General features: G+C 40.9%; 1 protein-coding gene across 2 annotated transcripts in view; it reads left to right on the top strand.

Moving 5' to 3' along the window:
* KCND2 (potassium voltage-gated channel subfamily D member 2) overlaps positions 1–18,859 on the top strand; it is a 303,685-nt gene that overhangs the window by 205,087 nt on the left and 79,739 nt on the right. The gene's annotated exons all lie outside the window — the stretch shown is intronic.

The raw sequence follows: 18,859 nt of genomic DNA, 5'->3' as shown, positions 1-18,859 counted from the left end.
TGGCTTCCCTTCCTTCTGTTTTATTGACTATGCCACTCAGCTTGGTGTCATCTGCAAACTTGCTGAGGGTGCACTCATATGTATTATATTGCATCTTGGTCTACGAGCAAAACAAACATCTCTCTATTCCATTGTTCTCTGTGTCCATGACACCATGACACTATGACTTCTGTCCATGGCAAAAATATCATGACAAGCTTTTTTATTTTTTTTTTTTTTTTTGGGGGGGGGGGGTTGGGACGGACAGACATATGGTAATAAGTATATTAACTTTCAGTTATTGTACATTGAAGTGAGCAGAGAATTGTGAAAGTCTCAAAGAAATAATGTAATCCCATTGTAAATCAGTCTCTATGTTACAGAATGAGGCTTGTGTATATCTTTTAATGAAGAACTTGGGAATACCACTAACTACCTGTTCTCCCCTCAGAGTAGGGAGGCTGTGGTGCCTCATTCAGTATTGCTTATCACTCTAGGGACAGAATGAGGAAAAAGCAAACAACACTGAATAGGTTGCAGAAGGAATGAGCACACCAGAAACTATTTCATCTGCACTGTAGTGAGGAGCTTACCAGAGCTCCTAATCAGTCCTTCTCCCCACTGAGAAAACACTGTACAAAAAATAACAATGGAGACTCAAATTCTTTTTTATTTTCTGTTAGCAAGTAAAAATGGAGCCAGCAGGCCAAAACAAGAAGCTTCACAAAGGAAAAGGAAATCACTAAGGAATATCAAAGTTGTAGTAATATATGTATATTTATGCCTGTTTCTTTATTTATTTATTCTATACATGTGTATACATACGCATATGTATATATGGTTGTAATTAGGAGGAGAACTGTTCCTCCTCTGATAAATCTCATGTTCCTGGGGGAACACACATTTTCAAACTGTATTCCAGCAGACTGAGAGGAGAATGAGGTGACTTCTGCTGGGATGGATATGTGGATTCTCTGAAGGTACATAGAGATATATGCATATTTCCTAAAGATAGGAAAATCTACCCAAGTCCTGTTTTTAACTCAACAGATGTTGTTACAGCTGACTGTGATAATCATGACTCAGAGAGCTAAAGGCAAGGCCCTTCAACATGACCCTGGAGTATTCTTCTCCAGCTCCAGAATAAGCAACACTGCTTATTCACAATGGTAGCTACAGATGGATCATTACCTGAGTGACATTCATCATCTTTTTAAGTTTTTGCTCTAATGTAAGCTTCAGAGAGGAAGTAGGAAGCAGGCCAATATCAACTACACCAGAAAAAATAAGAGTATGTAAGGGGAAAGTGGCATGCTTTGCCCTGCATTTTCAGAATATCTTCTGTACAGATAAGGGTAAGCTAATTTCATGTGGTGGTTTCCAGACACATGTTGACACAGACTGAGAAACAGAGAGGGAGTTTGCTTAACCATCAGAGCACTGCAGAAATTCTGATAGAGAGCTTAAGGCAATAACAATCAAGCATTGCTATCATACAGTTTTTGTCTTTTTATACTGGTTTCTTTTCTTATATCTGAGGTAATTTTATCGCCTTTTTTTAGGTCTATGCCTGAAGTCTGTTACTGGCTCATTCTCATTAGAGTTTCCTATGTCAGCCCTCTATAGCATTATATCATGTGTGATGGCAATGCTGTTTAATAAGCCACACTGTGAATACTTTGCATACCGTGGAAGGACAATAAACAGTTTCACAACAAATTTATCTATGTAAATTTGTTTTAAAAAAGCAAAAGGTAGTAACTTGTCTAGTGACCTTTTGTAAGTCATTAAAACTTTCCTTTTTTATTTTTATTTTTTGAAAAAGAACTGGGGCTTATTTCAGGGAGGACCAATGTCACCTGAATAAATAAACAGATGGAACAGAAAATCAGAAATAGATGAGAAAAATCAAAAGAAAATCAGAAAACTTAAAACGAAGGAACTAACTTATCCAACAGCCAAAAATCTACAGTCTTTCCAGACTTTAGATAGATTCTTTTTTTTTAACCTATGGAGAGCAGTTGGAACAACAACAGCAAAAAAATTGTGTCTATGACTAATCAAGTGTATGACAGTGACCAGGGCAAGTAGAAATGGAGAAAACTTAGCGTTATCTAATATATTTCTCTGCTATTTCTGCCTGTTTCTGTACATTTCCGCATTATTTTTTTTTTTAATTATATTTGGATGTGAATAGATTTAAAAAATCCTCCTGAGGAAAAAGTGCAGCAGTCAGTTTGAATTCATGAGTCAAGTGTTTCATATCTGATAGCTTGTAAATTCACAATAAATTCTATACACTTTAAATCTCTTGTCAGAGGAAGACAAAGTAAGAACACAGGAAGAGAAGTTCTGTAAATATTTGAATTCGGTTTGTGAGAATTTAAGTATTTTACATTTTCATAAGAATGTGAGTATTTCTGTGAACAATGTAGAACTGATGGTGAAATAGTCCTAAAAGTAGTCTTTAATGTTTAATCTTTAAGAGTTGTCACTTCAGAATTTTATGAGCTACTGCCAAGAAAATATCTAAAAGCGGTATCTAATTATTCAATGGTGTTATTTCAGTATCAACATTTTGTACATTCTTAAAGATTTCTAGTAATGTAACATAAGACATTATAGAATTTGATCTAATTTGAGCCATCAAATCTTTGCATTTATTTTCTAATTGTCTAAAAAAAAGTTTAATGGAAAAAAAATATCAGAGCAAAATTGCAGTGGAAATAAAATAGATAATTTTAATAGAAACAATGTTTATGGTAATTTAGCATGAATAGATCTTGAGCTTGCTCTTGATCACTTACTAAGTGCATATGTATATTATACATGAAAGTGAAAATTAAATTAATGTTGTAGAATAATATTATGCTAGCAATGTTATTGAAAAAGAACAATACTGAATACATAATAGGTTTGGTTTGGCCATAAATATATGACCATAAGCACACATATTTGCTGAATTTTTTCAGGTAATTGTTGCAATGGTACATATGATTTGAGCAGACAGTACTATAACACTGGTAGTTCTGCCTGCTTTTGTTCAAATGTTTAACTGAAAGGATCAGGTTTGTTTTCTGTTCTCTTACAGCAGCGAATCCAGGTGTCATTTCATTTTGGGTTGGAGCTACCCTACTATATACTTACAGAAGGACGATGCTGTTAATGTTTAATCCAAGGGCTGATGAAGCTCTGGATCACTCAGGTGTGATGTTGGCTATGATTATTTGGTAGTCAGATGGTTCTTGATCTGAGGCTTGGGTGAAATTTATGCTTTCACAGAAGTGTTCATTGTGCCCATGAAAAAACACTGGATGAATTGATTATAGAGTCCAGTAATCTACTGTTAGATTCAATCACTATCACAACATATTAAACTCCATTTAAAAGTTTGTTTAATATTCTTCTGATTAGAAATTATTCACATGGTTAGAAACATAACTTGCAGATTAGATTAACTAGATTTAATCATACCAAAGATATCTGAAGATGTCAAAAGATAGGTGATTAATGGGGTTTTCAAAAGTGCTGTGGCATACAACGCCTGTGATTTTAAAATATGTAGGGACTTGTTTTGCAAGCAGCACAGATATCTTGCAACGTATTAGATGTGTTCTTCCAAATTTTAGGAAGCATCAATAAGAAGCAGTTTAAATGGTGATTTGAAGATTGGGTTTGACTGAGCTCTTCCTTAACAAGTGTAAAAAAAAATGTTTCTTACTGCCTTCCAGTTGTTAGATAGCAACATTTTCCACCTGACCCATTGTCAGGGCTGCTAACTGTAACAAGTCCATGCTCAGCTTTGGAAAACTGATCCCCTTACAGTAGTGGGGTGTCAAACTGCAGATGACAATGGTTTAAGATTCAATTTTTAAAAAGTTCTCAAGGTCAGACACTACTCTAGACCTAACTATCAACATCACTATTCCTACATGATGCAGGAGATTGTGATGAGCAGCCTGAAAGTTCATTGAAGCTAACATGAGATGCAAGGATGTCACTCTGTCATGCTCACCAGTTGTTTCTCTCTATCATGTTAAAATTCTATACCTCTCTGTGATTAAACCATTCAAAATTACACTACTAAATGTTTTGTGATTCAGAATGATTTATGAGATTTGGACATTAAAAAAAGCATCAAGAATGTTATTCAAATATAATTTGAATATGGTGAAGCCATGCTGGCTGTCTCGGATCACCTCCTGGTCTTGCACGTGCTTTAACATTGCTTCCAATATTAAGGCACACTTAAAACTACATTACTCGGACATTGTCGTAATGTCCTTTGGGTGAATTGATTTCTCTAGTGTATCCCTAGGTAGCAGGGTATACCTCCATTAAGCTGCACAGCTTGCTTTTCGGTATACAGGAATTTACAAAGAGACCAGCCTTACCCAGGAAAATTTATAGTGATATAGAACAATATCTAAAAAAAAAAAATGTTTTAATTGCAAGCATCCCATTAAAAGTTCATAAAGGTTAGACTTCCAAGTCACTCAAAGTTCAAACAGAAATTTCACCGAGGGACCCACTAACGCTTGGACTTATGCATGTAGGTCAAAGCTCATTTTTAAATACTTACCCTATGTGCGGCTTTTAAGGAATTAACTTAAAACATTTAGCAATCAAAATTCTCTGTTCCTTTCCATAAAACTCTTGTTCAGTTGGATGGCTCTAATTGAGTAATAACTGAGACATGTGGTAATTAACATTTCTTCAAACACTTCTTTAAAGTGGTTGTTATGAACAGGAACATGTAAAGAAAAAGCTTTTTATCAAATGTGGCATTTGTTTGCATTCAGGCACATGAGTTTATTTACATTTTGAGTGTCAAAAAATCATTGCCTAATATCAGCGCAAAGCCAATTTAACTATAAGACAGTGATCTGATTCTATTCTGGCTGGCAAGTCACATGCAGAATCATTATCTAAATAGAAAATTCTCTATTACATCTTATATGTGAGCCAATGAGAAAATAGTTCTGATTTTTTTTTTTCTGAAAGCTGAAAATTTCTCATCCTCTTTGTTTGCAGAGCAAGAAAGCTTGTTTGCTTACAGCACAAGGGAAAACAGAATTGCACAAGCCGTGTATTCATGGTTGCTTGCTAGAATGCAACTGTTCCTCAAAACATTTATATTAAGAATAGTATCAGAAGAACTAATCATTCAGCAGTAGTGCTACTTTTTCTATGTTTGTAGTGCTAGAGTGTGAAAATCTTACTAAAAATCTTAGTAAAAAGTTTTATGCTCGTGATAAACATCTTTTATAAGACATTGTTGTGGTTTTACCCGGCTGGCAGCTAAACACCACACAGCCGTTCGCTCACCCTCCCCCCTCCCTCTCTGGGATGGGGGAGAGAAACGGGAAAGTGAAGCCGGTGAGTTGAGATAAAGACAGTTTATTAAGACAGGAATATAATAATATAAGGAATATAAGGAATATAATAATAACAATAATAATAATAATAGTGACACCCCTATATATTGTTTAGCATGACGTCAGATGGTATGGAATACCCCTTTGGCCAGTTTGGGTCAGCTGTCCTGGGTCTGTCCCCTCCCAGCTCCTGCTGCACCCCCAGCCTGCTCGCTGGCAGGACAGAGCGAGAAGCCGAAAAGTCCTTGGCATGGTGTAAACACTGCTCTGCAACAATTAAAACATCAGCATGTTATCAGCGCTCTTCTCATCCTAATCCAAAACATAGCACCCTACCAGCTACTATGAGCTACTTAACTCTGTCCTAACTGGAACCAGGACAGACATTTTGCAGAACATGTGTTTTATTTCATTAAAATAAACATCACAAACAGTAATGATCCCTACCTCTGCCTTGAAAATGTAAATAAAACCCAACTGTATGTATTCTTTACATATGTATAATAGCGAAATAACAGAAAATACTGCCTTTTTAACTTTTTACATATACATATATATATGTTATTTTAAAATCTTTTTTTGGTGTGTGTGTGTGACTTTTACATTTGATGTCAAGACTCTTTAAGCAATGTTAATTAGTTTAGTAAAACTCAGGAAACCTATTAGAGTCTAGTTTATTTGTAAAATCAGTGCAGATCATTCTGATTTACCAGGTTGTCTGAACACCTTGTAGTAGACAGAAGATTGAAATCTCCATACCAATACAACCCTTGGGAATTGTCTTGTCTGAATTATATGTATATAATTCTTACACTGCTGAAATAACTACACCTTTCCTCATCTCTGCTGCTCTTGCAATGCCCAATGCAAGGAGAAGATGTTAATCTAATCAAAGGTTTGAATGGGAGATTAAGCAAATGGAGATATCCTGCACCACTATTGCTTCTGTCCATAAATGTAATAGATGAACTTTTCACTCTCCCTTATCAAAACTTCTGCAAGTTAATAAATTTGACTTTGGCAAGGAACAGAAAGCTCTACACTCTATTACTAATTTTCTGAGCCAGTTCCTTCACCCCACAAATTTGCCTTTTGGTCAGAATGCAGTTCTCTGCCACTTGAGTTTAGGAGGCACTTCATCATATGTTCATAACCTTTATGCAAAAAAGATTCTGCTTTTTGTAAAGCTCTTAAATGGAGATGTCCTTTAGCAGCTGTGGGTTGCACAGCACATAAGGAAGGTGGTAAGCCAATTCTGAGGTGAATGATATTTTCTCACAGGGAAATAATACATTCATAATGGGATTCAATGTTAAGTGTTCACTTGGCTCAGGACCACAAGTCATGGAATGCCATTGTGGAGTGCTTCTTAAAATAGCCATGCACATCCTAGTTGCTTATAGACGCATGCACTTTAATTTACCTGAAACATACAGTCCTGGGTGAACTGTTATGTATCTGAAAGCTTATTCTTTAAAGAGCTAAGAGACTGTTATTTTTAACCACTAATTGGTGCTTTCCTCTCTTGATAAATTTTAATGTACTAAGAACGCTCCTTTCTTGCCAATCTGATGTCATCTGAATCCATCAAGTAGTATTCTGTTGTATCAGGTTTACATGTGGCTCATTTGAACATATTTGTTAACTGTTATTACTAAGATGTTAATATGTAAATAACCTGAAAATGTCTCCCCTTTAAAATAATTGTCAGAAGTAACTCTATCCAGTTTCACAAAACTTACCATAAATCAAAAGTCATTGAAAATCAAATTTACAGATTTATGTACTAATAATTAAATTTACATGCATTGTATGGTGAGATACATTAGAATCATGAAGAATGGTAATGGCAATAAGAGCATTGTCAAATACCGGGAACTGTATGCTCAGAAAAAAACTTTAAATCACAGGATGGATTTCCCTTGCAAGCACAATGATGAGCAGTATTTAAAAATTCACAATTTATAGCACAGACAATTTTTTCAAGAGCACATTTTGTCTCACACAAAGTGACTCATTTCTGCACAGATGAGTACAAGGACAGGAGTGTGATGACTTCACCTTTCCTGCTTATATCTCTGTATTAATTATCAGCTGCGATAAATATCTTTATCAACAGCTTAGACAATGGAATTGAGTGCACCTACAACATGTTTGCAGATGACACAAAGCTGAGTGGCGTAGTCAGTAAAACAGAAGGAAGGGAAGCCATCCAAAGGGACCTGGACGAGCTTGAGAAGTAGGACCATGTGAACCTGATGAGGTTCAACAAGTCCAAGTGCAAAGTGCTGCACCTGGGTCAGGACAATCCCAGACATGAGTACAGGCTTGCAGAAGAACTCATTGAGGGCAGCCCTGCAGAGAGGGACTTAGGGGTCCTGGTGGACAAAAGGCTCAACATGAGCCAGCAGTGTGCACTTGCAGCCCAGAAGGCCAACTGCATCCTGGGCTGCATCACCAGAGGCATGGCCGGCAGGTCAAGTAAGGTGATTGTCCTCCCCTACTCTGCCCTTGTGAGGCCCTACTTGGAGTGCAATGTCCAGGTCTGGGGTCTCCAGCGCAAGAAAGGTGTGGATCTGCTGGAGTAGGTTCAGAGTAGGGCCATGAAGACGATCAGAGGTCTGGAGCACCCTCCTGTGAAGGAAGGCTGAGAGAGTTGGGGATGTTTGGCCTGAAGAAGAGAAGGCTCTGGGGAGACCTCATTGCAGCCTTTCAATACTTAAAGGGGGCTTATAAAAAAGATGGAGAGCGACTTTTTGCTCAGGCAGCTAGGGATAGCTGGGCAAGGGAGAATTTTTTTAAACTAAAAGAGGGTAGATTTAGATTAGGTGTTAGGAGGAAATTCTTCCCTTAGAGGGTGGTGAAGCACTGGAACACGGAAGTTGTGGATGCCCCATCCCTGGAGGTGTTCAAGGCCAGGTTGGATGGGGCAACCTGGTCTAGTGGGAGGTGTCCCTGCAGGGGGTTTGGCACTTGATGATCTTTAAGCTCCCTTCCAACCCAAGCCATTCTATGATATCACATGATTGCATGTTGCAAACAAGAATGAGGGAATACAACAAAAACAGAGAATAAAGGCTCTGGTGGAGATGGAGGTCTGGGCTCATCCTGTTCAACTTAGCTGAACCTCTTAAATTAGAATGCTAGTAGCTGTAAGTTGCTTTTACAATCAGTGGGTGGAGACAGACAGGCATATCTCTAAAATGCAATTTAGCCCATCTAGATAAGTGATTCAGGATTTAATTTCTCTCTTCATGTTGATCCTGAATTTAAATGCCTTGAGTCTAGGACAAAGCTCAAACCTTACCTAATGCCCTTGTAAGGCATGTTGTTGAAAACATCTTGTGTCTGCTTAGAAATAAGTTGTAGCTGGCTTGCAGAAGTGATCCAGAGAATATTAACTGAAATAGATGCCATATGGCTTATTGCAACTGGTAGTTAATTTTTGTGGGGCAACAATTTATTAACTAATTTCAGTATCTATATCATCCTACCTCAGTCCAGAATTGAGACGGATGGAGGAACCTTACTTTTTTAAAAATGTATAAAAAGGTCAAAATTTGTAAAAAGACCATCTGTTCATGGTGCAGAAAAGTCTGCACTACATTTATATGCTTGTGCATAAGTGTATCTAAATACAGGTTTTCTTTTATTTATAGATGTGTATATATATGTGTGTTTACTTTTAAAGGTTCTCAGGTAAACCCTATGGCTCTCTGGAATATGGCATTTTCCTAACTTTTGTGTATTAGAAGCTAATATACGAGCATAATTACAAGCATTAATAAAATTAACATCACAGTGACTGCTTTGCAGAATTGCACACACTGGCTTAAAACAGTCAAAAGAGTGGCATTTACTTTTAACAGTCACAAGTTCACTATAGTAAGAGTACCTTTGAAATAAAAAGAATATGTTTGAGAGAGAGATTCTTAAAGGATAGTTCATTTTTCTTCACTGATATCCCTATCAAAGATCTCAGCTTGAGCCATTCTTGCTGATAATATTCAACCCTGTGTCTGTGTAGCTCACTTTATTTATTTGTTAGTAGCATATATTTATAGTGGCAGTTGTGGGAAGTTCTATTTAGGTCTGATGGTAAGTGCTTCCACTGTAGGGTACTGTGAGACTGATTCAAACTTGTTTGGATTGCCAGGTCACAGGGAATGGACTACTGTTAAAAGAAGAGACCAGACCCATGTCAAATACATTTAAATGGAAATAACATTTATTTTGTTGTAGCATTGTTGCTTTGGGTTCAATTTGAGAAAGTAAATTTCTAAGAATACTGTAAGGCCTGGGAGGCACTGAAAAATCAATTCTCTCTGTGCTTCAAAAGAATCCTCAAACGAATTTAAGAAATTAATCCCAACTACCCTGAAATGATCTACAGAAAATAGTCATTAAGATAACTTACCATTTGTTGAAATTCACCAGTATCTGCCAAGCCAATATGAAAGTCTTTGAGGGAAAACATTACGGGATTCTGCCTGTAGCAAAATATTAAATTCTTGGCAAAAATGAAAACAGAGGATACTCATTTCACAATTGCATTTGTCAAGCTTCAGATTTGCTCTGTACTGGGTGTAACAAGACTTGCAACCTGCAAGAACAAGCCTAGAGATTGTACTACAGGCCTTTGAAGCTGCCCTCTCCACAGGCCAATCTTCCAAATGCATGTTTCCCATTATTAAGCGAACAATGGTCCTTGCAACCATTGTGGACTGCTATTCCATAATTTTTAATATGTCAGAGAACATAAAGCTGGAACAAGTCTCAGATCACACAATCTATCCGCCTATGTTTTAAAAGCAAAGTGATAATTAGCTATATTGGAAGTATTTTAGATTTTGTCTAGCTTGTTCTTTGATTTTCCACACATTTAGTCTTCTGTAGTAAGCCCAAAGCAAGATTAATTTTTTAATTCAAATTCCCTTTAATGTTAGATCTGGCACATGAAATGGCCTGACGTTCCAGATGCACAAAATTAGTGGTGGGACAGACTTGGACAGCATTAGCCTTCCGTGTATACCTAAGAAGTACAATTATATATCCTAAGATTGAAGGGCTCCTCTGAATATTAAAGGTGATGATGCTCTGCATTCAGAAGCATGCTTTGAAGATTGTCAGCCTGGAAAACTTTCTTAGAAGTATTTGATTAGGCCCAAATTCCTTGGTCTGAACAGATTATCCAACCTGAACTAAGAAAGACAGAAAATGCAAGATGACTTTCCATCATGCTCAAACTGCACAGATCTTGAGGCTAGATGAAGACTAGGCAATATCTAATGTAATAGGTACAATAACATACAACCATAAGAATAGTTACTATATCTGGCAGCTTTCAATGCTAATTCCTCTAATTCCTTGAGACACCAAACAATAATTTCCCTTTCCTCAGATCTTATCTGTTGTGCTAGTAATGGGAGGCATATAAAGGCATAATAAAATACATCTGTGCCCTGAAATGGTACTGCTGAGAAAGGTAAAATCTCATGAGACAAATACAGAATCACCAGAGCAGGAAGACTGGGAAAGGACTACAACAATCCTGTAGAATCAGACACATTTCTTCCTACTCTGCTATAAACACTGAGTCCAAGAGAAGAAAAGGAGAGGTGTGACTGCAGAGACTGCCTGTGAAATGATCGATATGTATGACTATCCCTGTCTGAGCAACGTGTTTGCCTTTAGTAAAGTTTGGCCAAGAAGTTTATGACATGCAAAAGAAGGTTGCATCCTTCCCAGTTCTTGCTGGAAAGAGTTGCCAACCAGTAAGTCTGTCCATTAATGAGGAAAGAAGTAAGAAGTTCTCCTGCTCTTTCCAGGGTGGAAACCCTGCTTCTTCCTTTTTCCTTGTTTATGTGTTTTATCCTATCCACTTGCCGAGGCGATCGGCTCCGGGACAGGCGCGTTCTGCAATGGAGCAGGGAATTGAGACAGGCAGGGCTTTTTTTCGGCATCGAGGCCACTCGAAGCAGCCAAGGGAGCCGCCAGGACCTGGCAGCCCTCACAACGGAGGCTGATAAGGCGTACGCGGAGCCAGCAGTGCCCCCTCCCCGGCCGTTCAAAAGCAGCCCCTAGGGAGCACGAGTGACCAGGGGCGCGGCGACCAGGGTGGGCAAACAGGGCATGGTGCGTCAGAAGGGCATGGCGTGGCAGTTTGTGAGGCAGTTCGCGCAGGCAAGGTGAGCAGGGAGGGCCCCTCACTGCTCTTTTGCAGCGGTCTTTCCCATCGGTACTTGAAACCTGCTTGCGAGGAACCTGGCCATGGTATCAACCAGGCAGAAAAACATGGCCTCTGCATCTCTTGTGGCCTCTCCACATCGGTGACTGTGGCTACTCAGACGGAGGGCTCAGGGAAACACACCGCAGTCCAGGTCTTGGGCTGCAGGGTGTGCCCGAGTCTTCTGTCAGTATCCGACAGCAGCAGCAAGGGGTATGCCTGTGGAAGGTGTGCCCAGATTGAAGAGCTGCTCAGGCAGGTACTGGAGCTTTGGGAGGAGGTGAGCAGGCTCAGAAGCATCAGGGAGTCAGAGAGGGAAATTGACTGGTGGGGGTGTACTCTACCCTCTCTGAGACAGACTCACGAGCCTGCCACAACACAAGTGTCTGCTGCTATGCAGAAGACAAAAGTTCCCTCATCCCACCAGGCAGTAGGAGGAGACCTAGGCCAAGGGGGGGAATGGAGGCAGGTTCCTGTTCGGGGTGGTAGGTGAGCCCTGTCCCTGCCCACCTCACCTTCCCATCTACCCTTATATAACAGGTATGAGGGTCTAGAACACGACAGTCAGAACAACAAAGCAGACGAAAGCCCGTCCCAGTTGGAGAGGGTGCCTAAGGCAAGGCAACCTACCCCCCGCATTGCTACATCATCTGTCAGAAAAGAAAGAAGGGTTATTGTCATGGGGGACTCCCTTTTGAAAGGGACAGAGGGCCCAATATGCCGACCGGACCCAACCCACAGGGAAGTCTGTTGCCTCCCTGGGGCTCAGGTGAGAGACTTCGCTAAGAAAATCAAGCGCAGGGTACGGCCCACCGACTACTACCCACTACCGGTCTTTCAGGCTGGTAATGACGAGGTAGCAACGAGAAGTCCGAGAGCAATCAAAAGGGACTTTAGGACTTTGGGGCAACTACTTAAAGGATCAGGGGCACAGGTTGTGTTTGCCTCTGTCCTTCCGATAGGGGGGATCAATGCTGACAAGCAGACTCATCATATTAACACATGGCTTCGGGACTGGTGCAGCCAGCAGAACTTTGGGTTTTTCGATCACGGGAAGGTCTACGTGACACCAGGCGAGCTGGCGCCAGATGGGATGCGCCTCTCTCAGAGAGGGGGTGAGGATTTTTGCTCAGGAGTTGGCAGGGCTGATAGATAGGGCTTTAAACTAGAGTCAAAGGGGGAAAGGGATAAAATCAGGCACGCTGGTGATGAGCTAAGGGATGGTGCGCTAGAATCTGAGGGACTGTGTGTTAGTGAGGTCCTTCAGTTGGCTCCACAAGGTGCTGCGTGTAGGGAGGCACATTTGAAGTGCTTCTAGACAAACACACGCAGTATGAGGAACAAAATGGATGAGCTAGAAGTCTTGGCCCAGTCCCACAGCTATGATATCATTGGCATAAGTGAAACCTGGTGGGATGAATCCTGTGGCTGGCGTGTTGCAATGCGTGGTTACCGGCTCTTCAGGAGGGACAGGCAGGGTAGGCGAGGTGGCGGGGCGGTGATGTATGTGAAGCATGGGCTGGACTGTGTGGAACTTCAAGTTGGCGATGGCAAAATTGAGAGCCTCTGGGTAAGGATTAAGGGACGAACAAATAAAGGGGATGTCGTTGTGGGAGTCTATTATAGACCACCTGGCCAGGACGACAATGCCGATGAATTATTCTTTGCAGAACTAAGAGATGCCTTGAGATCAACTCCCCTTGTCCTTATGGGGGATTTCAACTTGCCAGACGTCAACTGGGATCACCACACGGCTGACACGAGCAAGTCTAGGAGGTTCATAAAGCACCTAGATGATAACTTCTTGGTGCAGATGCTAAGGGAGCCAACTAGGAAACGTGCCCTCCTTGATCTGTTGCTGGAGAACAGAGAGGGTCTTGTGGGAGACGTGGCAATTGGCGGCCGTCTCGGTCATAGTGACCATGAAGTGGTTGAGTTTAGAATTTATGGTGACAGAAGGAAAACTGCCACCAAAACTTCAGCCCTGGATATGGGCAAAGCAGACTTCAGGCTGCTCAGGGAACTAGTCAACAAGGTCCCCTGGGAAACTGCTTTTGAAGGCATTGGCGTCTGTCAGTGCTGGTCAGTCTTTAAGCACTGCCTCCTAAAAGCACAAGATCAGGTGATTCCAAAATATCGCAAGTCAGGCAGGCGGGGCAGAAGGCCGGCCTGGCTGACCAGGGATCTTCTACTGGAGCTTAGGTGAAAAAAGAAAGTGTACAGCTGCTGGAAGGAGGGTCAGGCGATGAGGAAGGAATACAGGGATGCTGTTCGTGTTTGTAGGGAGAAAATTCGAGTGGCCAAAGCCCAACTAGAGTTGAAGCTGGCCATGTCTGTGGGAGACAATAAAAAAGTTTTATTTAGATATGTGAACAAAAAAAAGAGAATCAAAGAAAACATAGCTCCGCTACTTGATGGGGAAGGTCTCCTCACAGACAATGACATAGGCAAAGCAGAGACATTTAATGCCTTCTTCGCCTCTGTCTTCAACACTGATGACGGGCTTCGGGACCCAGGGTGCCCTGAACTGGAGGACCATGACAGTGGGAATGACAAACTCCCAACCGACCCTGAATGTGTGTGGGATTTGCTGCTCCACCTGGATCTATTCAAGTCCATGGGCCCGGATGGAATTCATCCCAGGGTGCTTAAAGAGCTGGCTGACGTCATCGTGGGACCTCTCTCAATGATTTTTTCAACGATCTTGGGAATCTGGAGAGGTCCCAGTAGACTGGAAGCTGGCAAATGTTGTGCCAATTTTCAAGAAGGGTAAGAAAGAAGACCCTAGCAATTACAGGCCTGTCAATCTCACGTCAGTGCCTGGTAAAATTATGGAGAAGATGATCCTTGAAGTTACTGAAGCGCACTTGGGGGACAATGCAGTCATTACTCCCAGCCAACATGGGTTCATGAGGGGTAGGTCCTGCTTAACAAATTTGATTTCCTTTTGTGATATCATCACCCATCTAGTCAATCAAGGGAAACCAGCTGATGTGATCTTTTTGGACTTCAGCAAAGCTTTTGACATCGTTTCCCATAGGATCCTACTAGACAAAATGTCCAGTGTACAACTTAACAAAAACATCATACGATGGGTGAGCAATAGGCTGACTGGCAGGGCTCAAAGGGTTGTGGTAAATCGGGCCACATCTGGCTGGCGGATGGTCACTAGTGGGGTCCCTCAAGGCTTCATTTTAGGGCCAGTCTTCTTCAATGTTTTTATAAATGACTTGGATGTAGGACTAGAAGGTGTTTTGAGCAAATTTGCCGACAACACCAAACTTGGAGGAGTTGTGGACTCGGATGAGGGTGGAAAGGTCTTGCAGAGAGATCTGGACAGATTGGAGAGCTGGGCGATCACCAACCATATGAAGTTTAACAAAAGCAAGTGCTGGGTCCTGCATCTGGGAGGGGGCAACCCTGGCTATACGTACAGACTGAGCGACAAGACGCTGGAGAGCAGCCCTGCAGAGAGGGATCTGGAGGTTGTGGTTGACAGCAAGTTGAATATGAGCCAGCAGTGTGCCCTGGCAGCCAGGAGGGCCAACCGTATCCTGGGGTGCATCAAGTACGGCATTGCTAGTCGGTCGAGGGAGGTGATTGTCCCCCTCTACTCTGTGCTGGTGCGGCCTCACCTCGAGTACTGTGTGCAGTTCTGGGCACCACAGTACAAAAAGGACATTGAACTGTTGGAGAGTGTCCAGAGGAGGGCAACAAAGATGGTGAAGGGCCTTGAGGGGAAGACATACGAGGGGCGGCTGAGGTCACTGGGCCTGTTCAGCCTGGAGAAGAGGAGGCTGAGGGGGGACCTCATCGCAGTCTACAACTTCCTCACAAGGGGTAGTGGAGAGGCAGGTGACCTATTCTCCGTTATCACCAGTGATAGGACCCGCGGGAACGGTGTTAAGCTGAGGCAGGGGAAGTTTAGGCTGGACATCAGGAAGAGGTTCTTCACCGAGAGGGTGGTTGCACACTGGAACAGGCTCCCCAGTGAAGTAGTCACTGCACCAAGCCTGTCTGAATTTACGAAGCGATTGGTCTGAATTTAAGAAGCGATTGGACTGTGCACTTAGTCACATGGTCTAAAATTTTGGCTAGACCTGTGTGGTGCCAGGAGTTGGACTTGATGATCCTTATGGGTCCCTTCCAACTCGGGATATTCTGTGATTCTATTCTATGATTCTATTTTCCTTCTTTCACACTTACAGTAGACCTGTTTAATATAACCTAAACTGTGCAAGATATTTTAGGAAAGAATTCATGCATCTCTTATAGATGCATTTGTGGTTTTATAACAATTATTTTATAATTACTTATCATGAAGAACACTGTAAATGTCAGTATCTTAACAGAAGAGTATGGCTAGATATGCGGCAAGTAGCAGGAAGGGTGGACACAGGAACCCAGAAGCTCAGTCTCAGTATTCTAGGAGCAAACATGAGACATTCCTTAGATAGGAATATGTTTGATATGGGAGTGAAATAACTGGGAAATTCTGGGGAGAGCGTTTGAGGGGTGAGGAGGTGGGCTTTGGAGATGAGAGTAGAGGGCCAGAGGGAAGGAAAGGATGTAGGCAGTATTGGAGGGGAGCAAAAACTGACTGTCTAGGGGGCGATTCTGAACTAATCTGTAGGGTTTTGAGGTGTTTTGGGCAATGCTGATGGTTTATAAAGCAGGAGCATAGCAAGCTGAGGAAAGAAGTGTTGACCCTTGAGTCAGCTTTGGTGAGGGCTAGTGTAAGGTCACAAAATCTGGGAAGCAGAGTCACTGTGGTCCACAAGTTTGCCATTGAACCACAAGCTGCGCACAGGAAAGGGGACACATGCATGTGTCAACAGACACACACACACATGCTTACACAGAGAATGATTTTCCTTAATTCAGCTTCACACACGTTCACTCACACATGCATTTGCCTTCTGTATTTACCTTCTGCTTTCAGAGAACCAGTGTTTTCGTATTACAAAGGCTAACTCCGGCAGGCAATACCAGGCAATTCAGGCAATACCTGATTTCCTTGGCATTGAGAGGCTGTTCTTTTCAATTATCTACCTATTCAATACTAGTTTAGAGATATTTCGTACTTTTATACAATACGTTCAAGAGAAATAACCACTAGAACAGCTGGTGAATAATAATTTTTATACAGGGAAGTGGTATTGAGAACATTTTGAACTGTGAACGTAATAAAAATGTTTGGCAAGGGGGTATATACCTAAGTTATTTTGATTGGAAGTAAAGAAAAAAAAATGTGTATGGGGTTGATGATGCTATGCTTTCTCCATCACTTATAAATTAGAGAATGAAAACAGTTGGAAATTCATTCCCTTTCTATCTTCTTTATCTGCAGTTAATGAAATTATCTTAGCTATTAAGAAAACATGGCTTATTCCTTCATTGTTCATTGCCTTCCTTTGAGTTTATTTAGCCCACCAACAGAGTACTTCACAAGATTCAGAGACACCTGCACGGAGTCTACAGCTGAAGAAATATAAGAACTTGAATGTCTGTCTTTGACTATATTTAATACCACTCCTTAAAATACTTGTGTTAAAGTTATTTCCTTTTTAAGACAGTTAGAAAATAAATCTTGTGATGGTTGTGTATTTTACTACCCATCACAATTCTTGATGTATCAGTATTAAATTCCAGCAGCTGGGAAAGAAGAACCCCTGGATGAGGTTCAGGCTAGGAGCTACCTGGCTGGGCAGCTGCTCTGCCTAAAATGGTGTGGCAGTCTTGTCAGAAAGCAAGCTGAACATGAGCCAGCAGGGTGCCCTGGCAGCTAAGAAGGCCAACAGTATTCTGGGCTCTATTAAGAGCAGCACAGGCAGGAGGCTGTGGAAAGTGATTCTGCCCTCCCTTGCCTACCTCAGCAGTTGTTAGGTCACATCTAGAGGATTGCATACAGTTTTGGGAAAGACTTCAATAAACTGGTGCAAGTTCAGCAGAGGGCCACCAAGCTGGTCAGGAGACACAAGTACTTGTCCTGGGAGTGAAAGTTTCTGACTAATGAAAAAAAAAAAAAAAAAAAAGAATAAAAAAAAAGAGTTGCCTGCTGATATGCATGGGGAGGTTACAAAAAGAGATGGTAGCAAATTCTTCCAGTGGAGCATGGTGGAAGGACAAGGGTCAAATGGTGAATCCAAGAGAGGTTTAGTTTGGACATTGAAAACAGTCAAGTCCCACAAGGGAAATCAAGCCGCAGAACAGATTGTCTGGGGAGACTCCACCCTTGGAAGTTTTAAAATTAAGCTAGATAAATCCCTGAGCAACACATTGTGACCTGACAGCCAAGTCTATGTTGAGCAAACAGTTGTCCTAGAGACCTGCTGAGGTCCTAGGATACCAATATGAATCAGCCTTGGGTTGGCTGCACCCTTGTTGTGGCAGAGTTGTCCATGGTATTAATTTTGTTTGATGCTATGATTGCAGTTTTTGGCACTGGACATGAGTTACTGCAGCCACATTTATGAAATTTCATAGCAACAAAAGTTATAGAATCCTAAATGAAATACAACTTATAATTACATTATACATTATACATTAAGCAATGTGTTTGAATGTTTCCAAAGAAGAAGCTGCTCTACACCAAAGTTGTAAAAGCACATTAGGAAATTAATTCAGTAATGAGAGAAAACTTACTTGGTCAATTTGTTAAACTCATTCTGATGGGTTGTTTCCTACTTATATTTTCAAAAACCAAGAAAGATAAATTTGAAAATTGTATTGAAGCCTCACATCTTTAAATCAATCATAATGACTTTGAACTAACAAAACTTAGGTTGATTGTGTTTAAAAGATTTATTCTTGTTTTTGAATTGGTGGTCTTACATAGAAGAATACTGTTTGCAATGTTTAAAATATTTATTCTGTTTGGCACACATTGCTGAAATCCCTGAATGCTAATTAAGATGCTGAAGCAATGCTAAAAAACATTTGGATCATCTTTGTCTTCTGTTGATTTTGAAAGAGAGAAATAAGGGTGCAACCTAAGCAAATACTGCAAATCAAAATAGAGGGTAGCTAATTGAAACCAGTGTAAAGCATGTTTCACACCTCAGTCATCTTTAGCCTTTGCTAACCTCATACAAGAAATAGCAAAGAAAAAATTCCTTACTGATGGAAAATGATGAGGAAATGAATGTGTAGATGTGAACAATTTAAAGACATACCAGTACCCTAAGTTCTCAGGATAAAAAGATGTATTTGTTAATGCATGAAAACTTTTTAACTTGTGAAAGTATATTTTATTATTAATTTTCATCACAGATTT

Source organism: Anser cygnoides, chromosome 1 (genome assembly GCF_040182565.1).
Source record: "Anser cygnoides isolate HZ-2024a breed goose chromosome 1, Taihu_goose_T2T_genome, whole genome shotgun sequence".
NCBI classification, from domain to species: Eukaryota; Metazoa; Chordata; class Aves; order Anseriformes; family Anatidae; genus Anser; species Anser cygnoides.
Note: the sequence above shows the minus strand (reverse complement) of the source record. Positions and strands in the feature narration are given on the sequence as shown.